The sequence below is a fragment of the Babylonia areolata genome, chromosome 22 (genome assembly GCF_041734735.1).
Source record: "Babylonia areolata isolate BAREFJ2019XMU chromosome 22, ASM4173473v1, whole genome shotgun sequence".
NCBI lineage: Eukaryota > Metazoa > Mollusca > Gastropoda > Neogastropoda > Buccinidae > Babylonia > Babylonia areolata.
The window spans coordinates 10,054,117-10,080,209 of record NC_134897.1 but is presented as its reverse complement, the minus strand read 5'-3'; the positions used below and the strand labels follow the sequence as shown (position 1 = coordinate 10,080,209).

The 26,093-nt window shown below is 44.4% G+C and overlaps 1 protein-coding gene across 1 annotated transcript in view; it reads right to left on the bottom strand.

Annotated features, from left to right (window-relative positions):
* LOC143297403 (arg8-vasotocin receptor-like) overlaps window positions 1-23,372 on the bottom strand; it is an 81,781-nt gene extending 58,409 nt beyond the window's left edge. The window contains exon 1 of the mRNA XM_076609740.1: window positions 23,275-23,372. The gene's annotated coding sequence lies outside the window, so the exon portion shown is untranslated. The remainder of the gene's footprint in view (window positions 1-23,274) is intronic.
* Window positions 23,373-26,093: the final 2,721 nt, after the last annotated feature.

Here is a 26,093-nt window from a genome sequence, read left to right as displayed (position 1 = left end):
AGACTGGCAGACACATGATCTAAAACAAGGGAAATAACATGGACCGAGACGGAAATAAAGACAGAAAGAAGAGTGGTGTTGAAAGAAGATGGCGGCGGAAACGGCGGAAGGAAGAAGAGATGAGGAGAAGGAAAACAAGACGAAATGCTGTTGGAAAGAATAACAGGAACAGAGAAAGGGAGGGTGCATGTCGGATAAAGAGGAAGAGGAGGCGTAGGGTTGGGGTGGGGGTGGGGGGCAACAGTGACGAATAAGAAGCGCAGAACGAAGAAGAGAATTATCGTCCTGAAGAAGAAAGGAGGAGAAGGAGGAGAAAAAGGAAAATAGAAGATCGGGATTAAAGAATTACGTCAATTACGAAGCAGAAAAATGACGTAATAAATTTGCTTCGAGAGCATCCTCATCATATGTGATTCACTTCAAGGCAGTTCATGCACCATTGTTATCTCCTGCATTTGTTGCCAATTCTGGACATCAAGACCAGTTGGCTTGTTTCCTAGAACTGGATAAGGCGGCAAATTAAATCGTGAAAAAAATCTGAAGTTAAAAAAATGAGCCTGACCTTTTGTCAAAGACAAGATTAATGTGTCTGCCCTAAATACCCAAAGCTTTTGTTCAAATTACAAAATAAGATCTCTGACGTGTGAAGGTTTAAACTGACCAATGCCGTAGATGATGAGTCGTTTTGGCACCGACCTTGTCAGTTTCAAACATTCGCCATACAAAATTCCTATCGATAAAACCTGGACAGAAAAGTGCATATTCATTCCGAAACAACGATTCTGAAACTTGGAATACAAAGATACAAATGTAGTCTTAAAAAAGCAAAACTTGGACATAGAGATAAAGGTCTAAAACGATGACTCCCACAGAAAGCATGGATCCTTGCATAACAGTTTCAGTTTCTCAAGGAGTCGTCAGTGCGTTTGGACAAATCCATATACGCTACATTACATCTGCCAGGCAGATGCCTGAGCAACATAAACCCAACGTGCTTAGTAAGGCCTTTAGTGTGTGTGTGTGTGTGTGTGTGTGTGTGTGTGTGTGTGTGTCCGAGTGGATTTATTCTACAAAATTATGCCAGAGGATAACACGTACTCTCGTTGCCATGGGTTCTTTTTCAGTGCGCCAAACGCGTGCTGCACACGGTACCTCGGTTTATAGTCTCATCCGAACGACTAGACGCTCAGCTCGATTTTCCGGTCAAACTTGGAGAGAAAGGGCGAGAGCGGGACACAAACCCACACCTTCACGGTCTCTGTATTGGCAGACGAGCGTCTTAACCATTCTGCCACCTTCCTCCTTGCATACAGTGACGCATCAGCAACCAACGCAGTGACCAGTGTGGTGGAGGGTCGGGTCGGGGCGGGGCGGGGCGTAGGCATCATGCCACCCCGGGTTCGTCCGTCGCAGTTCCAGCGTCGGCAGTCCACAGGGAGCCATCGATGTTAGGTCGCCAGGAGGCCACACAGAGGAGACCCTGCACTGCTGCTGAGTCACTTCGGTTGTGTTCAATGGTGCCTGTTCTGTTTTAAACGTACTTAGGACACCATCTACTAAGCCCCCTACTAACGACAATAATGGCTTAGTCGCGGAGCCAGACTGAGTGAGCGCCCCTCCCAGAGTGGAGACCGCCACCACGTCCCTCAAACAGCAGCCCCCCATGAATCTGCCGACACTGACGACATTGACAGGACTCACCCCAAGCACGGAAGTGGAGGGGTATCGAAACTGAGGTCACCATGAGAGCAGGGCATGAAAGGCCACAAACTTTGAGGACTATTTTGTTTATATTGATGACGATGAAGGAGGAGGAGGATGACGATGATGATGACGATGTTGCTATGGAGGTCCATTTTGGTTTGGGACCTGCGTGACAAGGCTGTACTCTACGCTTCCTGTCATAATGATATCCCGGCGATAAACTGTGTTTTGCTGAAGGAGAGACAGCTGCTGTCAGTGTTGCCACTGGCACACACTGCACCAGCTATCGTACAGATACTAAACACTCATGCAGGTCGCTTCCGTGATTCAGGACTGACAATGACTGCAGCCAAGTTGACTTTCTGACTGATGCTCTGCCAGTGCTGCAAGCCCTTCAGAACAACAAGCTCCCACCCCTGTCAGCAGCACTACAGAAAGTGGCAGTAAGTATACGGGTGGTCCTCCAGTAGAATCAGAATCAGAATCAGAATCAATTTTAATGTCAATTAAACCTGAACAAGGTTTATAAGACACGCATGCAAAGCTACACGAAACCACGCACAAAAAGCAAAACAAAATAGTTAAATATTGAACAAGATATTGAATCACTCTTGCACGCTATGGCGTTTTTGACAGCAGTTACTGACAAATTTCCCAAACAGTCCCACAAGTTTGTCTTCCAGTATTAGCTGGCTGGGTTTAATGATATTTGGAATGTAATTTTGAATTTTTTGTATGAGCTCTATTCTAATTTCTTTGTATAATTCGCAGTCATCTAAGAAATGAAATTCAGCCTCTATTGTTTGACATTGTAAACATAGTCTCCTTTCTTTTGGAATGTTGAAATATCGGCTTTTTTCTAATGCTAAATCATGACAGGATATTCTTAATTTGCACAATGATTGTTTTTGATTATAATTAAGATATCCTTCAAGCAAGTAAGGTTCGATTCTGTATTCACGAGTAATTTTATTATAGAATAGTAGTTTAGATTTATTTTCAGATTCGTTTCTCTTCCAGAATAAAACATATCCATATTCTAGTTTATTCACTGTAACTATGAATATTGAATGTTGACTGATTATTCCGAACATGTCTTAAACCAAGATTCTGTAGTATAATTTCAGTAGGTCCCAGCCCATTGTGGAGTCCCTGGGAATGAGCATGCTGATGGGCTGGCCAAGGAGGGCGCCTCAGGGGAGCAACCCAACAACAGCATCAGCTTCAGTGAGCTGAAGTCCATCATCAGGGCACTGACGGCACCCACAACAGTCAGGGACGACTACCACACGTTATCCAGAGAGCAGCAGTGTCCTGGTGAGATCTCACACAGGTCTCAACAGTGGAGTGATGGCCTAGAGGTAACGCGTCCGCCTCGGAAGCGAGAGAATCTGAGCGCGCTGGTTCGAATCACGGCTCAGCCGCCGATATTTTCTCCCCCTCCACCAGACCTTGAGTGGTGGTCTGGACGCTAGTCATTCGGATGAGACGATAAACCGAGGTCCCGTGTACAGCATGCACTTAGCGCACGTAAAAGAACCAACGGCAACAAAAGGGTTGTTCCTGGCAAAATTCTGTAGAAAAATCCACTTTGATAGGAAAAACAAAAAAGCAAAAAACAAAAAAAAACTGCATGCAGGAAAAAATACAAAAAAATGGGTGGCGCTGTACTGTAGCGACGCGCTCTCCCTGGGGAGAGCAGCCCGAATTTCACACAGAGAAATCTGTTGTGATAAAAAGAAATACAACAACAACCGAACAATCACATGTACCGAAAACTGAAGCTGGTGCTATCTCCCACCTGTCCCTGTGGACAGGAAAACCAGGAAGCGGAGTACATTCTCCAAAGCTGCCCCCTGTACAGACCAGACCAGACCAGGTGTGTGGCCTGTCGACACTCCACTCAACGACCAAACCATATGGCAGCCACGAAGATGCTGGAGAAAACCCCGTCATTCATCGCCAGAACCGGACTGATGGTGATGCTATGAACACCAAGAAGAAGGGACCCCCCCCCCCCGCTCCCCCCAACCCCCCGCCGCCCCCTCCCCCCCACCCCCACAAAAAACCCCAACAAACCCAATGACTTTTAAAGAAATAAATACAATGATATATCTTTCAAAGACAAATAAAACCAAAGGAAAAAAACTGCGGGTTATTTGACTCATGAAAAATTGGACGTGATGCGGATTAAAATAAAAAGAAGAAGATAGATGGGTAGAACTAATCACAAAACGACGCTTCCAAAATGATGTCGACCTTAAAAGGATTACCCCTTGTCACGATTTTATTCCTGTCTCAAATTTCCTCAAAAGGATGGTGACAGAAATGGACGCAAATCAAAACCAAACCAAAACTAAACAAAACGACACACACGCACGCACGCAAGCAAACACACACACACACACTGACTGACTGAAACCATTTGTTGTCAGATTAACTCTTTGTAGAACTGACATTTTCGCAACCATTTGAATAAATATTAACTGAGCAACGCAAAGAAAATGAAATTTGAAAAAAAACACACAAAAAAAACAAAAAACACCAACTCCCCCCCCACACACACACAAACCGTGCAACATTTCCAAGCGACCCAGGTCTTCGTTCAAACCAAGATGGTCGATATTCTACAATCCACTCAATCTGAAGTTTCAGTTTCAAGCAGGCGTAAAAGCGTGCGGACTGATCCATATACGCTACACCACATTTAGTTAAAGAAAGGAGTCGAGAAAAAAACCCAACGCGCAGGTCACGCCTTTGAGGAGAATGGTTACATGTCTTGGTTTATCAGAGTTATGTGTGTTCATAAAAAAAAAGAAAAAAAAAGAAAAGAAAAAGAGAAGTCCCTTGGGGAACGTCCACGCAAAACGTTTAAAACAGATGTACTGTCATTCAAAGTTATCCACCACCACATTCTTTTCTTCTTATTTTCTATCGGTTCCCTTTGCTGACAACAGCACGTATGTCAACTGTTAAGAGTTCAATTTTGTTTTTCCATTCATTCTCTTTTCTTCTTGACTTAAAAAAAAAAAATCCTCCATCGTTCCTTCCGACAAAAGCTCCATCTGACTGGCAAACGAACCTGATGCAATTTGTTTGCGATTTCGATTTCGCAATTAAGAATGGTTGTCGTTCCTCTCATCTCTAGACAGACAAAAAACGACAAGACAAGAAACACACGCGGTGATGAAGGTAGGGAGGGAGGGTGGGAGAGAATGTGAGATAGTGAGACAGGGACGGACGGACGGACGGACTGTCGGACGGACACACACACACACCACACACACACACACACACACACACACACAGAGAGAGAGAGAGAGAGAGAGAGAGAGAGAGAGAGAGAGTGTAAAGACGGGGAAGAAAACGATGGGGTGAGACACAAGGGACAATACACAAGGTAAGAAGGGAAATAGTGAGTGAATGTGTGTGTGTGTGTGTGTGTGTGTGTGTGTGTGTGTGTGTGTGTGTGAGACAGAGACAGACAGACAGAGACACAGAGAGAGCGTAAAGAGGGGGAATAGGAGGGTGGGGTGGGGGCACAAAGGACAGATACACGGTAAGGAAGAGGAACAGTGAGTGAATGAGAGAGATAGAGACAGACATATAGACCAACAGAAACACACACACACACACACACACACACACACACACACAGAGAGAGAGAGAGAGAGAGAGAGAGAGACAGACAGACAGACAGACAGACAGACAGACAGAAACAGTGACAGAGAGAAAGATGAGAGAGAGGTAGAGAAAGAGGAGACGGGCTGGACGAAACCAAAGTATATATACCATCTGTGTCTGATGTTTGTGTATCTATGCATCTACTCATCCATCTGGACACGCACCTGCGACTACCGTCCGCACACCCACCCACACAGAAAAATTGGAAATACAGCGAGAGAGATGGGAAAGAGAAAGAAAGAAAGAGAGAGAGAGAGAGATGGGAGAGAGATATGGGAGAGAGAGAGACAGACAGAAACAAAGAGAGAGACAGATGGGAAAGAGAGAGAGAGAGAGGTGGGGACAGACGTCAGACAGACGGACAGAGAGAGAGAGAGGGGTGGGGGACAGACATACGGATGGGAAGAGGGGTGTGTGTGACGGACATAAGGACAGAGAGAGAGAGAAAGTGGGGGAGGACAGACAGACAGGGAGATGGGTACAGACAGACGAGAGAGGGGTGGGCAGAGGCAGACGGGCACAGAGAGAGAGAGAGAGAAGAGAGAGAGAGAGAGAGAGAGAGAGAGAGAGAGAGAGAGAGACAGACAGACAGACAGACAGAGAGAGCGACAAAAAGAGACCCACAGACAGACAGACGAACATGATCCTCAAGCGTACGATCGAACAGTTGAACTGGGGTGCGTCTCGCATATCGGAAATCAATCCAAGATAGTTATGCCGTGAAAGCACCACACCATACACATCGGATATTATGTTTCCGTTTTCATCAGTCCACCAAAGCAGTCTCTCTCTCTCTCTGGTACACTGCATGCATGACTGATAATGACATTCATTGGCAATCCCACATCTCCAAGGATTTTACGTAACGCGAATGGAGCTAACCATTACGCCCCGTTAGTTAGGTTAACACCCGAGGCCGTCCTGCATGTATCTGCGCCTGTGGGACTGTGAGCATCGGTAGGCGAGAGAGTGAAGAAGGGACTGCACAGCTCCTCTTCACTAAAAAAAAGTCACATGTGCTGGTCAGGCAACCAGGCTAATGTCGGGGATGCTGTGCTCAAGTGGCACAAAGACGTTTGAAAACAAGAGAACGCAGGCTATTAAGGAGAAGCGTGAGCGAAGGAAGCATGGCTCAGCTTCAGGAGACGTTTTCCCTTGCAACACCTGTGGGAAGTGCTGTGCATCCAGAATCGGCCTCTTCTCCCATATGAGGACACACACCGACAGATAAGCCTGACTGCCTACTCATCCGTCGGTCCGACGGGAGACTCCATCATCATCATCATTTTTATTGTGAGTCAGACTGTCCACATTTCTCGGTCTTCACCCGAAACATTTCTGTATCGATAATCACTACAAATGTGCACTTTTGCCTTCCTTGGTCTATCTCCTCTGTTAGCTTATGCAATGTCATATTGTGAGCTTATTATATCACATGGGAGAGTCTAGGGTTGAGGGGAATGAAGAAAAACTGTTCAAAGACCGTGACCAGCAGTCATTTGAATCTTGTTCGAGGAAAAGAGCCATTTGTTGTGTCTGACAAGACCAGTTGATACTCTGTCCACATATTGTATTTCCCCCTTTCTTATTGTCTGTTATTATTTCCAGTTATTATCTGCGTCGTTTCTGGGTCGCAACCCCCAAGCCGTTCATCCCGAGTCCCCGCCTCCCCCCCCCCCACAAACACACACATCCCCCCTCCTACAACCCCCCCCCTCCCCTGCACACACACAAACACACAGTCATGCTACTTGTCAACTGTTCATGGTCCGTGCATTTGTTCTCCCACTCTCCGGGGGACCTGTCTGGTTGTCAATGGCGCTTTCAGAAGTGGGGGGAAATTGGAGGTTTCCAACGGGCTGCCCACGGGTATATTAGATGCGTATCTCTCCTTAATTACCGTCTCCCTCCTCCTGTCTGAAAGCTCCTTGTTTACTCACGTGCCGCTTAACCTTGTCATGGTCTTCGCTGACTAAAGAACTGGTGTACCGTTCTAGTTTTCATAGTCTACTACTCACTTGTCCAATGTGTTGTATCAGTTGTATCGTATTATTTTAATGCCGAACGCTTAAATGTAATAAAACCATACATTTCTGTTTCTCTTGAGGGGTGGGATGTGGGGATAGGGGAAGGAATCTATGTGTGGTGGGGGATGGGGATGGACCAAGGGGAGGGGGGTGCGACACGATAAATGTGTCATAAACAAGATGGCAATCTGTTATTATTGCACGTTTGTTTTTTTGTGGGTTTTTTTACATAATAACTCTGTATTGAATTCTGAAGTTGTCATCATCTACAAGCCCTATTTGAATAGGGGGGAGGGGGCGGGGGGGCAGGGGGAAGGGCGGGCAGGTGGGAGAGAGAGGGAGAGAGAGATAGAGACAATGACAATGACATGGTTTATTGAGCGTAGAATGGATAAGCTGAAAGCTTCTTTACACCATGCCCTCACACACGCATACACATACATACGCACAATATAATAAATGAAATAAGCGTGAACAAATTAATGACATAGAACAAATCAAATAGATAATAACAGATACACAGACAGAGAAAGGGGGGAACAGAGAGAGACTGAGAGAGAGAGAGAGACTGAGAGAGGGACAGAGATTGAGAGAGAGGGATAGAGGGAGAGGGGGGAGAGGTACGGACAGACAGAGTGACAGAGACAGAGAGAGACAGAAAGAGATGCGTGTATAGGCTACGTCAACACATACTCGAATAGCTGAATCGGAAATTAATCCCATGTAATCAGACAGAAGTGGACACACAGACAAAGAAAGACCGAGCTACGGAGCGACAGGGACAACAGGAAATGATGACCGTTTTGTACTATTTCCCCGTCTTCTTTCCATTTCTTTTTTCCCCTTCTGTTGTGCCTCGTGGCAGACACATGAAGGGACTGATCATCAATGTCGTTCTGTCTGTCATTGCCCACTGGTAATGACTCCATCACAAAGGGATGGCGCGCGCGTGCGCGCGTGTGTGTGTGTGTGTATGCGTGTGTGTGTGTGTGTGTGTGTGTGTGTGTGTGTGTGTGTGTGTGTGTGTGTGTGAGGGGGGTGGGATGGGCGGAAGGGGACGCCGGGGGAGATGGGGGGCGGAGTTGGGGGATGAATGCCCGCAGCAGCCCGGACCTTTCTATTCCCGGTGAAAACGATGCAGTAACAGGTTTCATTACCGTCAGCCCCCCCGCCCCTGCCCTCCGCCTGTGACCCAGTCCCACGGGCTGCCTTGGCAGTGCTCTTCCATTCTCCCTATCCCGCTCATTGACTTTCCTGGGAGTGTACTCTCTCTCTCTTCCTCTCTGTCTGTTTATCTCCCTGTCTCTCATATGGAAAGTTTTTTTCCGGCTTTCTACAACAGCAAAGTGGGAGCTCTATTATCAATGATTTCTCAGCTGTAAAGGGAAATCATTTACAGCTTTGTCTTTTGTGAACGTCTATGACTCTCAAACTAGGAGGCAAAACTGCACTGGCTCTTAGTGCTGTAACTTAGTGCTGTAGCCTTGTGGGCCACTCCCTACGCCGACTGTCCTAAAACCCTTTTGGCCGAGAGAGTGGGGATGTAACTAGGGGCAAGACACTTTCCACAAAAATCAAATTCCAGTCAAGATAGTCGGGACAGCAGTTGCCTGTTCTGATGGTCATAGTCGGACACGACTGACTATCATGCAATGATGCTGAGTTTGCTGTTAGACATTGATAAAGCACTGGGTGGAACAATAATTTATTTCGTTTTGGTTTTGATTAAAGCATAAAATGTTATTATTTGTGTAATATGTATTTCAAGTATGTGCAAATATGAACACTGAAAAGATAAAATGAAAAATGTTGTCTTTCGAAGGAGGTAACATTCTGAGCAAGGGAAAAAAAAATGTTTCAGGCGATTTTGGAGTGAGCTGGTTCCATTATCATTCGCTGAGTTTGGTCTCTGACCGAAGGGTTGCCCACTGCTACTACTACTACTACTCGACTACTTCTACCAACAACAACACGACTACTAATACTTCTACCAATAATAATAATGATAACGTTTGACACAAATGCCGAAAAGACCCGTAGAAAACGCGGTCACTCTTTTTGGGGTCAGTTTGTAGGGGGTGAAAAACTAGAACTATGGGGGGGCTGATGGACTAAAGCTGGACGCTGGCAAATCACTGCCTTGGAATGTTTGCTTTTACTTGCGGTTCGATGTGAGGCAAGTATAGGAATTATGTTCTCTATGGGAAATGGTTTTTGTACGTTATGCAGCCATTTCGGGGCTTCTCCCTCCATCCCTCCTGCACACGCGCGCACACACACACACACCACACACACACACACACACACACATACCACACACACACACACTTTCGACAACTGTCATGAAACTTCCCCTTTTTGTCAACGTTTTCATCGTCATCGCGGCACACATTGGCATCCCAAGGACATATTCTTCCTTCTTTCAACACTGTTTTTTTTCTTTACTCCTCTCTTTCTCTCTCTCTCCCTCCCCCTCTCTCTCTATCTCCCTCCCTCTCTCTCTCTCTCCCTTCCCCCCTCTCTCTCTCCCCCCTCTCTCTATTCCTCCCTTTCCCACTCCCATCCTCACCATAACGCGTTCAGCGATTTCTCCCCATGCTGGGCGACATTTGCACTGCGTTATGTGTTTTGGTTTTCTTGCCTTTAAGGTACGTGTTTGTTTTCCGAGATTGCACTTTTACACTCGTGCATCGCTGAACATTTCTTTGTTTACCCCCATCATTCGCTCAGATAGAAAAAAGAAATGTCCTCATCATCGACCTGTATTTGCAATTTCATACCGATTTTAAGATTCGCTAACGCCATCACCATTGTCATCATCGTCGTCCTCTTTCTCTCTACTTTTTTCCTCCATCGTTTTTATCTAACATCTGTATTAGGAAAAGACAAGAAACCAACCCCAGTGTCAATGGATATGTTCGTGATCAAAATAAGGGGGACTTCTCACGCTTTCTCATAAATTGCGAGAAAGCGTGGGAGTGTCTTGTCACCTGCCCTTTCTCGTTTCTTAAGCGCGTTGGGTTACGCTGCTGGTCAGGCATCTGCTTGGCAGATGTGGTGTAGCGTATATGGATTTGTCCGAACGCAGTGACACCTCCTTGAGCTACTGAAACTGAAACTGCCCTTTCTCGCAACAGACAGCTGGGGAGTTGTTCTGTGACCATCCTGGATCTCGCGCATCTAACGTTTACTCGAAATTCGAGCAATATCAAAGGCGATCGACATACCCAAAAGCAGTAAACTCGTGCTGTCCTCCATCCCCTCAGTGGATAGCCTCCATTGCTACAACTAAACTCTAGTCAATGAAGTACCATCGTATGCACACATACACACACACACACACACACAAAATCGAAAAAAAAAGAAGCATACTGTTTCACACGTTCTGCCTCTCTCGCCTTTGTAGCTCGAAATTTAGGAGAGCCAATCAACTTCAAGTGCACAGGTCATGTGACACGCCTCTATAAGTCATGTAAACCCGGAACTCTCCAGCGGTCTATTTAGAGACAGCGTGGCAGGGGAACGACCACGCTTTCTCGTAATCCCACACTTTCTCGTAAAGCGAGAGAAAGCGTGGGGGGCGCCCTCCACGCGCCCTCTCAATATGTGAGAAAGCGTGGGATTGCGAGAAATCGTTGGCTAACAACCCCCAGATCATATTACTGCGTGGGCTGGGCCAATTTCATCTAACCATTTTGAGCAGACAACAGCCATCCTTCTTCTTTCTTCGTCAATATATATTCACATGATAATTGTCTTTGCTGCTTTTGTTGTGTTGGCATGCCCGAATTTGGAACAAAAATTTTTTTTTTTTTTTTTTTTTTTTTGGGGGGGGGGGGGGGGTCAAGTTTGCTTTGCTTTTTGTCTTTGTCCTCTCTCTTTCTTTCTCTCTCTCTCCTCCATCTCCTTCTCACCCCCCACACCCCACTCTGTCTCTCTCAACCAACCAAAAATGCTGGCCGATGTTTAGTTTATGCCCTCTTTGCCTCTTTCTCTCCCTCTCTTCATCATTAACAGAAAGAATGTGGGCACGAAGGAAGAAGCGGGGTGCTGGCAATGAAACCAAACCAATCATTATCAATACGCTTCTGTTCTCGTTGGGCCCTCCCTGCTCTTGTCAAATGACAGTTTGTAACGCATTGTTGTCAGGCATGAATTGATTGCTTCCTGCTGTGGTGTTTGTCTAATCGTTTTATTTTTTTTTCTCTTTCTTTTGTTGATGCATCGCTTCGAAGATAATGCCGTCGACCCAAGCCTTCGTTCGGGGTCTTTAATTTCGTTGCCGATGAACGGAGTGCAACAAAGGGGTTCATTGTCCGCCTGTCCTCCTCCATCCTGTGGCCTCCCACAGTGCTGTCACGTCCCGGTGAGCTGTGTCAGTGCTGACACATCCTGGTGAGCTGTGTCAGTGCTGTCTGGTGAGCTGTGTCAGTGCTGTCTGGTGAGCTGTGTCAGTTGCTGACACGTCCTGGTGAGCGGTGTCAGTGCTGACACGTCCTGGTGAGTTGTGTCAGCGCTGTCTGGTGAGCTGTGTCAGTGCTGACACGTCCTGGTGAGCTGTGTCAGTGCTGTCTGGTGAGCTGTGTCAGTGCTGTCACGTCCTAGTGAGTTGTGTCAGTGCTGACACGTCCTGGAATGTTGTGTCAGTGCTGTCACGTCCTGGTGAGTTGTGACAGTGCTGTCACGTCCTAGTGAGCTGTGTCAGTGCTGTCTGGTAAGCTGTGTCAGTGCTGACTGATGAGCTGTGTCAGTACTGACACGTCCTGGTGAGTTGTGTCAGTACTGACACGTCCTGGTGAGTTGTGTCAGTGCTGTCCCGTCTTAGTAAGTTGTGTCAGTGCTGACACGTCCTGGTGAGTTGTGTCAGTGCTGTAACGTCCTGGTGAGCTGTGTCAGTGCTGTCTGGTGTGCTGTGTCAGTGCTGTCACGTCCTAGTGAGCTGTGTCAGTGCTGAGACGTCCTGGTGAGATGTGTCAGTACTGACACGTCCTAGTGAGTTGTGTCAGTGCTGTCACGTCCTAGTGAGCTGTGTCAGTGCTGACACGTCCTAGTGAGCTGTGTCAGTGCTGTCACGTCCTAGTGAGCTGTGTCAGTACTGACACGTCCTAGTGAGCTGTGTCAGTGCTGTCACGTCCTGGTGAGCTGTGTCACAGATTTTTTTTTGGGGGGGTTTACTGTTCATCGTTTTGGGTGGTCTGACCTGAAGCTTGATTCTGGTACTGTGCCGGACTTATCATCATCATCATGATCATTGTCGTGGTTGCTTAGTATCATTATCATCAGTCATTGTAGCAGTGGTAGTGGCGGTGGTAGCAGTAGCCGCAGCAGCAGTAGTAGTAGTAGCAATAGTAGTCATGGTCGTAGCAGCAGCTGAAGTAATTGTAGTAGTGATAGCAACAGCAGCAGTACTATAATGATTATTGTTGTTGCTGTTCGAAATAGAGAAAATCCAATCAAAATGATGTTTCGTTGAAAACACTCTGTAGAAATAATCTTGAAATGATTGATAACCTAACATCATCCAGATTAGAGAGCTTGTTTTCAGTCACATATCAAAAGACATCAACACTGTCTTCCATCTCAAGGCCTGACCAGCGCTTTGGGTTTATGTGAAGGCAATACATCACACCCCTCCCACCTCCTTTGTTTCAAACAGAACACGTGTGGTGTAGCGTATGATTATGGATCAACCCACACGCTGTGAAGCCTTTGTGAAACAGAAGCTGGCTTTGAAGCTTTCTCATTCCGCGTTGCCATCTCTCTGAAAAATAGTTATAGCAGAAATCCTATAACCCTGCGTTCAAGAAAAAGAGATTGCTGTGGCAGTAAAACAAAGATGGTTTCCTTTACGCTAACACAGCGTTCCGACATCTTGCCCTTTCCTGCCGATCTCTGCAGAAACAGAGACCTCTTACGCAATGTCGTATCCCCCTCCCCCCCCTTACCCCCTCTCCTTTTTTTTCCGCGATGTAATCCGATGCACGAATTGATTCCGGAATCAGCGCCATCCAGTTGTCCCCTGTTGTTAACGTGACAATTATTGCCATGGCGGATGTCTACGGTAATCCGGGCGATTCCTGTAATTATGTTTTTGTTGGAAACATTATTATGTTTCCGCTGGAAACAAGCCAATATTATGTTTCGTTGTTTGTTGTTGGCTTTCCGCAGAAGAGAGGGATTTGGCCGTCATGATGAGGTCAGCAATTTCCAGTCCGAAGCTTTGGGTCCTTGATGGTTGTTAAGCCGAAGGATACGTGTTTCTTTGGCATAATCGTATCATAGGGTATAACGCGTAACACGTAACTTAGAAGTAGTCATTGAACAAAACCCATTACTGACATTACTACCACCACCATCGCTGCAGCTGCAACCGCCTTCCCTGCTGCTTCAACTACTGATACCAGTGCCACCACAATAATTTTTTTTCAAAGATAAAAAACCCACCATCATAACATTTATACCATATACTGCTAAAACTGTTTCGATGACAATCTATTTTGAAAACAGTCGATCAATTTCAATACAGCCTTTTGTTGCAAAATTAATTAAACTAATCGACCGCCTCAGTAATGACCTAAAGTCAATCAAACAAAGAAAGCCAACACACAAACAAACAAGGAACCGGTTTTTTAAATTTTTTGTTTAAGTCATGAAGAAAGACAAAGGAAAGTAAACTTCTCCAAAAGCATCCTCAGACACTGGCAAGTAAAGCTTGACGAACAGGTTCATCTTTCACAGAAACACACACACACACACACACAGCGTGCGCATGTCTTTGACCTCTGTGTGTGTGTGTGTGTGTGTGTGTGCGTGCGTGCGTGCGCGCGCGCGCGTGTGTGTCTGCATCTGTGACTATGTGCGCGCGTGTTCGTGTGCGCACGTGCGCTTCTTCCCAAGCCACCCATCTCACTTGCACATTCATAAAATTCCGGCTCATTTTGTCACGGTACCAAAATCATCACTGCTCAGGGAGCTATCAGGTCGCCGTAATGCTTCCCAGAAGAGTCCTTTACACAACTGCCAAGTCACCTATGTACCACCTGCAGGAAATTAAATCACTGAAACCTGTACAGACGGCAACAGGAGTCACCGCAGAACCAGACACACTGAGCCGCTGTCCTCTCTGGGGTGAGGATCGCCAGTGATTAATCTTCTCACGACCCTCACCTTTGCCCTTTCAAGCCTCGTCCCTCCCTCCCCCACAGTGATTCTAAGCCCATGCCGAGGACATTGACATGCAACGCATCGTTGTCTTTCTCAAAGTTTCCTCACAAGGCAGCATGATTGCTGGTCATTTCTCTGCCACTTCGTTGGTTCAGAACTTCCTGTAAACTTCTTCTGCATTCGTGGGCTGCAACTCATACGTTCACTCGTATGTACGCGAGTGGGCTTTTACGTGTATGACCGTTTTTGACCCACCATATATGCAGCCATATTCCACTTTCGGGGGTGTACATGCTGCATATGTTCTTGTTTCCATAACCCATAGAACGCTGACATGGATTAGAGGATCTTTAACGTGCGTATTTAATCTTCTGCTTGCAGTATTCACACGAAGGGGGTTCAGGCACAAGCAGGTCCGCACATTATGTTGACCTGGGAGATCGGAAAAAAATCTCCACCCTTTACCTACCAGTCGCCGTTATCGAGATTCGATCCCGAGACCCTCATATTGAAAGCCCAAAGCTTTAACCACTCAGCTACTGCGCCCGTCCCTCCTGTAAACGAATCAGAAGGCGGTTCTGGGCAGGTATTTGCCCAGGCCGCACGCTTCATCGTAATCTAGTGGTGGCGACTCTCACGGGGCAGAACTGATCAAGGTGAACAAGGTGGAGTTGGGAAGACCACCACTGGTACAGGAGTAACATTCTGTATCGCAACAATTACCATGCGCTGATGCCAGACTTCAGTAAGATATTTCTCTTCCCAGTGGATAAGTGTTACATCGGTACCACAGGAAACTCGTAGTACCTATCCATCGCACTATTAGTAGTGTCTGTCCAACGCACTATTAATAGTACCTGTCCAACGCACTATTAGTGGTACCTGTCCAACACATAGTAGTATCTATCCAACAAACAGTAGTACCTGTCCAACACACTATGAGCAGTACCTGTCCAACACACAGTAGTACCTGTCCAACACACTATTAATAGTACCTGTTCAACAAACAGTAGTACCTGTCCAACAAACAGCAGTACCTGTCCAACACTATCAGTAGTACCTGTCCAACACAGTGGTACCTGTCCAACACTATCAGTAGTACCTGTCCAACAAACAGTAGTACCTGTCCAACACAGTATCAGTAGTACCTGTCCAACAAACAGTAGTACCTGTCCACCACTATTAGTAGTACCTGTCCAACACAGTATCAGTAGTACCTGTCCAACTCACTATTAGTAGTACCTGTCCAACACAGTATCAGTAGTACCTGTCCAACAAACAGTAGTACCTGTCCACCACTATTAGTAGTACCTGTCCAACACACTATTAGTAGTACCTGTCCAACACACAGTATTACCTGTCCACCACTATTAGTAGTACCTGTCCAACACAGTAGTACCTGTCCACCACTATTAGTAGTACCTGTCCACCACACTGTTAGTAGTACCTGTCCAACACACAGTAGTACCTGTCCGCCACACTATAAGTAGTACCTGTCTAACACTATTAATAGTACCTGTCCAACACACAGTAGTACCTGTCCAACACACAGTAGTACCTGTCCACCACACTATAAGTAGTACCTGTCCAACACAGTATTAGTAGTACCTGTCTAACACTATTAGTAGTACCTGCCCAACACACTATTAGTAGTACCTGTCCAACACACTATTAGTAGTACGTGCCCAACACTATTAGTAGTACCTGTCCAACACAGTATTAGTAGTACCTGTCTAACACTATTAGTAGTACCTGCCCAACACACTATTAGTAGTACCTGTCCAACACACTATTAGTAGTACGTGCCCAACACTATTAGTAGTACCTGTCCAACACACTATTAGTAGTACGTGCCCAACACTCCGGTTGAACAGCAAGACGTGTAACTAGACATATAGTATCGAAAATCCAACCTCGTAAAGCCAGTGCAGGAATGATGCCTCTCACCGCCATATTGAGACTCCTTTCTTCTTCACTCCGGTTTGCATTTCATTCCTCTTCTTTCTTGTTATTGCTCTTTCCCTTGGTTTATTTCTTGTCTTCTTTCTACGTTCGTTGTCTGTTTCTTTCGTTTTTCCTCTGTGGCTTTTATTGGTTCTTTTCTGTCTATTTTCCATTCTTTTCTTTTCATTACCTTGTTGCTGCTTTTTGTGCTGTTTGCTCGTTCATTTATTTATTTTATCTTTCGTTTTCCTTTCCCTCTTGCCTGTCTCTTCTATTAACCTGTCAATCTCTGTTGTTTTTATTCTTATTTATATTCCATTTGATTTTTTTCTCTAGTCTTCAAAACCTTTTTCTTTCTTTTTTTTTTGTATCTTTAACTTTTTTTCTCTCTCCCTCTTTGCTTATTTTATTTCTTTTTTTCTTTCTTTTCCGTCTTTTCTTTGCATCTATAATATTTTTTCTGCTTTTCACCCTCATTCTTACCGTTCTCCATTTGAGTTCTCATTGCAATATATTTTCTTACGTTCCTCGTTTATTTTATTAAAAAAAAGAAAAGTTTTTGCTATTTGCAGTTTGACTTTTATTTCCCTTTATTTGTTTTCGTCTTCTTTACAGCTTTCTTAATCTATGTCTGCGTTTCTTTGCATATTTCTTTACCCATTTGAGAATTACACAGACTCTTTTCACTTGATGGAATGGCTACGAGTGCCTTGCAAATTCTATGTCGTTGACATTCTGACGCACGCGCGCACGCACGCACGTGTGTGTGCGTGCGTGCGTGTGTGAACGCGGGCCAGTTTTATCCATTCTATTTGATCCGTTAATTTAATCTAACGACTGTCTGCTATGAACCTTTATATTTTTAATTTTGTTTTATTTGCTTGTTACTTATTTATTAATTTATTTATTTTCTATTCCACTTTATTTGAATATTGGATGTTTTTTTCCTGCAGCATTTTGGAAGGGTCTCCAGATCTCACTGTCGTGTTGGGTCTGTGTGTACGTCAATCATCTGCTGCCACCATTTTAATCTTTCACCAGATGTGCTGCAGCGTACATGGAACTGAAACTGATACAAACTATATTCTGTTGTTCTTGTCAGCTGACATGATACAAACTATATTCTGTTGTTCTTGTCAGCTGACATGACACAAACTATATTCTGTTGTTCTTGTCAGCTCACATGATACAAACTATATTCTGTTGTTCTTGTCAGCTGACATGATACAAACTATATTCTGTTGTTCTTGTCAGCTGACATGATACAAACTATATTCTGTTGTTCTTGTCAGCTGACATGACACAAACTATATTCTGTTGTTCTTGTCAGCTCACATGACACAAACTATATTGTTGTTCTTGTCAGCTCACATGATACAAACTATATTCTGTTGTTCTTGTCAGCTGACATGACACAAACTATATTCTGTTGTTCTTGTCAGCTGACATGATACAAACTATATTCTGTTGTTCTTGTCAGCTGACATGATACAAACTATATTCTGTTGCTCTTGTCGTCAGCTCATCTGAAACGACATCGTCCAATGTTACGAATTTTATGAAACTGACAATAACAGTTGTTAAAAGTTGATACATTGTTTCAAAGATTGCACTATGATTAATAATTCGTAATCATATTAAACTACTATCTAAATGGCCTCATACTTATTGGAGACTCTCATAATTTTTTTTTTCGACACAGTATCTGCTGCTGCAGTAATTCTGTATTTTCCCGTTGTCTTTAAAATTCATTCCAGACGGTGACATCGGTGACGGTCGCATACAGCTGGTCGTGGGGTCTTTTACCTTCGATTGTTTTCTTTTGTTGTGTTGTGTTGTGTTGTACTGTACCTTTATCAGGACAGATACATGAAATATCAGATGTCTGAAATCCGGGATGCTCTCACCATGGAGAGCGTGTCGCCCCAGTACAGCTCCACCTTTAAAAAATTCTTCTCTCTCTCTCTCTCTCTGTGCGTGAGTGCGTGCGTGCGTGCACGCGCGCACCTGTATTAGCTTTTTTAATCGTGGTTGCAGCTACAGTAAGACTTCAAAACGATGACAGAAAGATAAAGAACCAAAAAAACAACACTCCCTTAACAAGAGGTAGTTACCAGTACACTGGTGCTGGTGATTCACAAACTGCAGAAAGGGTTCAAAGGAACGCCCACGCATTCAACCCCGCAGTTACTAAATACGGTCCACCTAGTGACGTTGCACAGGGATTCACCACCACCCCCATTTCCCCTTATCAAAGAATTCAACTTAAAACCCTTCGGACAGACTAAAACTGACTGTCCATTTCGCATACCCACAGACTACTAAACCACCGGGAAGAAAAGAACGGACGAAACTTTTTGCAGCCTCAGACGTTTCCCAAAAACGTAACAAAGAAGAGGACAAAGGATTCACTACTTTTTGGAATACCCGCCACGCGTCCATCCGAAGACCATGTATGTGAAAAAGAAAAAAAAAAGCTGCCGAACAACTTTACAGCTGCTATAAGAAAAACTTCGAAGAGTCCCCCCTTTATACAGACTAACACCAGTTACTTCTGTGAGCAAAGGCGGGGATCCAAAGCAGCATCCGTCACCCACAAGGAAGCACAAAGCCGGACGAACAACGCTCAACATCTACAGAGGTTAAAAAAGCCACAAAGCTTTCCGACTGGACTGTGGATAACACGCTGCCCCGTGTTTACAGCGATGGCATCACGCACAGACAGACCTGCCAGACACACCAGGAAATCAGTCTATTACCACCTCCCAGGAATAGACAAGGACCTTCCCAAGGCAGATCGTGACTTTACACACTGAAGAGCACCTCCCGGGAATAGACAAGCGTCTAACACTCCCCCAAGGCAGATTGTGATTTTACAGATTTTACACACTGAAGAGCCCGCCAGACGGGCAACTATTTTTGCTGACCTGTCAAAGACCTGTCCTTCTAAGTTCAAGATACTGTGATAAATTGTCTGATGTACTGGTCAATCTTATCAAATCCCTCTTTAGGGCGAGTGCTGGATGTAAAGAATGTTCCTTGTTTATCTATTACCCTCGTTGATAAAAATGTCGTGTCTTGTCTTACACTGAACCCCACAGTTACCACGATCAATTCACACCAACCGCTTGCACAGAATAAACCCGCTAATAGCCAGGGTCGTCCATGGTGCAGTTCGATAGGTAATCAAGGCTTTCTTGCACAAAACGTGTCCATCCAGATTTCAAAAGCTAATTAGTTCTTGACAGTTTCAGTTTCAAGGACGCGTCAAATAGCGCCATCTGATCTATATACCTTACACAGCGTATGTTTCACACACACACGCGCGCGCGCGAGCGCACACACACACACACACACACACACATTGCAACTCGAGTATTGGTCAATACTTCAAAAAGATTTATGATGAAAGCTTTCCCCCGAATTCCTTCAAGTTCAAGTAAGAAAAAAATGTATATCAATACTTCTATTTTTTAAACTCGAGATACTACAATATCGGTGAAAGGAAACTGACAGCAGAGATATACTAGTCTATCTCTCGTTAGAACACCTTTGAATTAGAAATATTCACTACAGGAAGGACAGAAATAAAACACACTGATGAATTAAAGGACGAGCAAGACCTTCGCATCGATTTTCTCAACACTTTAATTGTTTTGTGTTTAACCACACAGGCTGAGAGCCGCTCAAACCTGCCTCAGCGAAAACGCTTTCAACTTGGTTCAGTTCCAGCACGTACATTTCTCTTCATCCTTTCAACACCACCACACAAAGCCGTTTACTTTCTGCAACATTCTATAGGGCGTCCTCTGTCGGCGATGTCGATCGCTCCTGCCCTTCTTCAACAAACAATAAAGGAATATAACTCGTGTTAGGTTTGAACAAATTGCCTCCCTTCGTAACAAAACTCTTCACACGCCATGACGTCGATATTTCCATGGCTGCTGGTGTTTGGGGAGAACACCAAGTTAATTCCTGACACACTGCAGTCAGAACGTTCTCTAAGTCTCCGCCCTCAGTTATATATACATTTCAGGTCCTGGTGCCAGTTGTGTTGCTTGGTTCTAACTTTCTGACAGTTACACGTGACTAAATGCCTACGTTGACCGAACTGCGCCATTGGTCAGTTCCATACTACACACAGTTAGTAGCGGGTTACGACCATACTAGGCTCTTCCGTCCGAGCAATGCAACTGGCTCCTGGATAACACTCGTCCTCAGAATTTCAACAGACGCACGCTCGTCATTGGACTCCAGATGATGAAAAACAACACGAAGAAGACCATGGGATACATGGCACAGAACGGTTGAAAAAGAAAGGAAGGAGAACGGATGTACTTGGGGAAAGCCCGCAACGACATCTGACTATAATAATAATAATAATGGTATTTATATAGCGCTGAATCTTGTGCAGAGACAAATCAAAGCGCTTTCGCACCAGTCATTCACACGCATGCAAAACTCTAAAACTGGAGAAACTAAAGACAATGTTTGGTTGGTCACTAATTTCAAAGACATCTGTATGGTTTACATTCTTTTGGAAAACAAGATATAACCCCCCTGAGTAACAGATTATCAGACCACTTTCAAAGCCTTCATTTGTTGAAACTCATGCTACGTGTGTACTTACTGTGGGTGAGTCTGTGTAAAATATGTGTGCACATGTGTGTGTGTGTGTGTGTGTGTGTGTGTGTGTGTGTGTGTGTGTGTGTTCAGAATGGGTATACATAATACTGTGAATATTTCTTAACTGATGACCACCCTGATAATGTTTATTTCCTTTCGAAGAATTCTACATACTTTTCACACAGCTAAACAGTATGCATCTCATATCATTTTGGGGTTCTGGAGAGAGAGAGGGGGGAAGAGAAAGAGGAGAGAGGGGGAGAGAGAGAGAGAGGAGAGAGAGAGAGGGAAAGAGAGAGAGGGAAAGAGAGAGGGGGAAAGAGAGAGAAAGGGGGTAAGGGAGGAAGAGATCTAGACAGGGTTGGAGAAATTTCGAAGAGAACTGAGAGGAGAGACGGAGGGTGTGTGGGGAGTGAGGGGGGGGGGGGACAGAGACAAAGAAAGACAGAAAGAGGAAGAGAGAAACAAACAGCAATCAGACAGACAAAGTGTTCTCCTCATACACATGACTTCACGAACTATCAATCAATTCCTGCACAACAAACCAACAACGGGTGGACGGACGAACACAGACTCACCACTCACCAATCAAAACACACACATCACTCACCAATCAAAACACAGACTCAGCACACCACTCATCAATCAAAACACAGACTCAGCACACCACTCATCAATCAATACACAGACTCACCACACCACTCATCAATCAATACACAGACTCACCACACACACACCATTCATCAATCAATACACAGACTCACCACACACACCACTCATCAATCAATACACAGACTCACCACACCACTCATCAATCAGAACACAGACTCACCACACACACCACTCATCAATCAATACACAGACTCACCACACACACCACTCATCAATCAATACACAGACTCACCACACACACCGCTCATCAATCAGAACACAGACTCACCACACCACTCATCAATCAATACACAGACTCACCACACACACCACTCACCAATCAATACACAGACTCACCACACCACTCGTCAATCAGAACACAGACTCACCACACACACCACTCACCAATCAATACACTCACCACAAACACCACTCATCAGTCAATACACAGACTCACCACACACGCCACTCATCAATCAATACACAGACTCACTACACACACCACTCATCAATCAATACACAGACTCACCACACCACTCATCAATCAATACACAGACTCACCACACTCAACACTCATCAATCAGAACACAGACTCACCACACACACCACTCATCAATCAGAACACAGACTCACCACACACAACACTCATCAATCAGAACACAGACTCACCACACACACCACTCATCAATCAATACACAGACTCACCACACCACTCATCAATCAATACACACTCACCACACACACCGCTCATCAATCAATACACAGACTCACCACACACACCACTCATCAATCAATACACAGACTCACCACACCACTCATCAATCAATACACAGACTCACCACACACACCACTCATCAATCAAAACACAGACTCACCACACACACCACTCATCAATCAATACACAGACTCACCACACACACCACTCATCAATCAAAACACAGACTCACCACACACACCACTCATCAATCAATACACAGACTCACCACACACACCACTCATCAATCAATACACAGACTCACCACACACACCACTCATCAATCAATACACAGACTCACCACACACACCACTCATCAATCAATACACAGACTCACCACACCACTCATCAATCAATACACAGACTCACCACACACACCACTCATCAATCAAAACACAGACTCACCACACACACCACTCATCAATCAATACACAGACTCACCACACACACCACTCATCAATCAATACACAGACTCACCACACACACCGCTCATCAATCAATACACAGACTCACCACACACACCACTCATCAATCAATACACAGACTCACCACACACACCGCTCATCAATCAGAACACAACTCACCACACACACCGCTCATCAATCAAAACACAGACTCACCACACCACTTGTCAATCAATACACAGACTCACCACACACGCCACTCATCAATCAGAACACAGACTCACCACACAACACATCAATCAAAACACAGACTCACCAGAAATGAAACGTCACCAGCTGCATTCGGGCGGAACTCTGACCAGCACACTGTCGACCATCACAATTGGTGGATTTTTTTCCAGAATGCCCGAACTTTGGTGACAGTCTGTAACAAAGAAACAAAAGTCGTGAGGAGGACACATATGATATCGTGTGGCTAGCATTATTACACAATGTGTTTCGTCCCATGCAGAAAGGGAACAATGTGAGCAGAACCAAACGGAATCAGATGAAGAGTCGGAAAGAGGGGAGGGGGATGGGGGTGGTGGTGGGGGCGGGGTGGGGGTGTGTGAGAGATGAGGGTAACATGAGTGGAGTGGATGAGTGGAGGGTGGGAAGGAGGGAGGAGAAGAGACGGTGGGAATGAGACAGAGAGACAGAGAGAGGGAGGGAGGGAAACAGAGAGACACATACAGGAAGTGACAGGTAGAGAGAGAGGCAAGGAGACAGAGACAGACAGGGACACAGAGAGAGAGAGAGAAGGAGAGAGAGAGGGGGACGGAGAGAGAGAGAGAGAGAGAGAGAGAGAGAGAGAGAGAGAGAGAGAGAGAGAGAGGGAGGGAGAGAAAGAAGACAGAGGGAAAGAGACAGAGAGACAGACAGAGACAAACAGACAGAGAGGATGGAAGAAAAAGTAACAATGTTGTTGTCAATTTGGCTTTTTTTTCAGCTTAGTTTAGAACCTTTCCCATGCCTGTATTTCAGATTTCTTCTTGTCTTTATTAAAATAAACACTTTCCAACAGTTTTAAAGTTTATATCATATCAAAAGTAATAACTGTAATACTTCATGGAGCTGCGCCGTGCAGCCAAACTGTTTTTCGTTGAATTTCTTCACACTGATCATATTGGACGCTCACACGCATACACAACGAATAAAAGTCATACAAGAGCAATACACAAGGCGAAAGATGTTCTCGTTTTTTTGAAGAGAAACCAGAGTAATACACAACATTAAGACCCAGTTTATACACAAAGGGATCTGTTTTTTCATCTCTCTCTCTCCATATCAGAGAGAGACGGTGTGTGAAAATGTGCACGAGTGTGTTGGTGTGTTAGTGCGTGCGTGCGTGCGTGCGTGCGTGCGTGTGTGTGTGTGTGCGTGAGTGTGCCGTGAGAGAGAGAGAGAGAGAGAGAGAGAGAGAGAGAGAGAGAGAGTTCCGCCTCAGAAGAAACAAAGAAACGAAAAAGAATGGACACTTGAGGTTTGAGGACTGTGGTAAATAACACCACTACCCACAACTACCATCATCATCATCATGACGGAACAGAGGAAGCAGAAGAAAGGAAAACAGGAAGAAGAGAAAGGAAAGACCAAAAAGAACAGAGGAAGCAGAAGAAAGGAAAACAGGAAGAAGAGAAAGAACGGAAAGACCAAAAAGAACAGAGGAAGCAGAAGAAAGGAAAACAGGAAGAAGAGAAAGAACGGAAAGACCAAAAAGAACAGAGGAGGCAGAAGACGTGATAAACTAAAGATGGAAATGGAAAGAAAAGAAAAGAAGAATTATAGATAATGAACATGCCGAAAGCCCATAAAAATAATATAAAAAACGAAATAATCTAAATGCAGTTCATATTCCTTGTCATTTATCCTTAACGACTGGCTTGTCCGTTGTCATCCGCGAAAATATGCAGTAATCAAGATGAAGACAAGTTAAACTCCTTTTTTCGAGATTTTTTTGTTGTTGTTCTTGAATGCATGGGTATCAAACAGGAATGTCAAACATGTAGCATTCATGCCGTTATTGAATTCACAACAACCACAAAAAACTACAAAGAAATCAGCTGCTTCCGCGCTAAGAACGTAACAGCTCAATGCATAAATCTGCCTCACTGCATATAAATGTGACCATTAAAAAAAAAAATTCTAATAAATCGTTGCCGATTCAAGTTTTAACCGAACATAAAGAAAACATCTGTATTGAAATCAGATGTCATTTTTGTCGCATAACAAAATCAGTTTGTTTTTCTGTTTCTTTCTCTACAATTCATACACACACAATTCACACACACTATCGTATTACACGTCAGTTAAAAAGCACACGTGTCTGGAAATGGTAACACCTGTTCTGCTGTCATTTGGGTGTGAAATACGGGGATATGAGAATCTTGCTGCGTTATAAAAACTGCAAATAAATTTTCAGAAAACACTTTTCCATTTGCACCGAAACACAATTTCAAATATGTTGCTTTGAGAAACACGAATATCTCCTATTTCAGTTCTTGTTTAGTGTAGAGTGGTACATTTTTGATCAGGATTAATTGACGATGCAACTGATAAACTATCATGTAAAGCATATTCTGTTTTATGCAAATTATTTTTACATTCAGATTCCCCTTCAAAGTGGCTGAACTTAATGAAGAATATTGTGATTAACAGCGGTTATGATTGTGTTTGGTTTTCACAAACATTCATTAGTAAGGATTTCTTTTGCGCAAAGTCTGAAAGATAATTTTTATGTACATTCAGTCGTGGAGAAAATCGCTCGAAGATAGCACTAAATGTCTGTTCTAATGGAGCATCAAACGTAACTTTCGTCAAAATAATATATCTCACAACTTCCAGTTATATACATATATATATATATATATATATAGATATATATATATATATATACACTTTCGTTTCTGTAATCAGAAACTGCAGATCGAATTAGGAAGAAGAGGAGGCGAAAACAGAGAAAACAGGATTTGAACGCAGTGTAAAATGGGAACTGTTGGGGACGAATTTCATTTTGTTTTAATACTGTAACCTGAAATAAATTATACGTAAATGTAAAACAGCATTTGTGAATGTTCGGTTTAAGGAATTTATTTA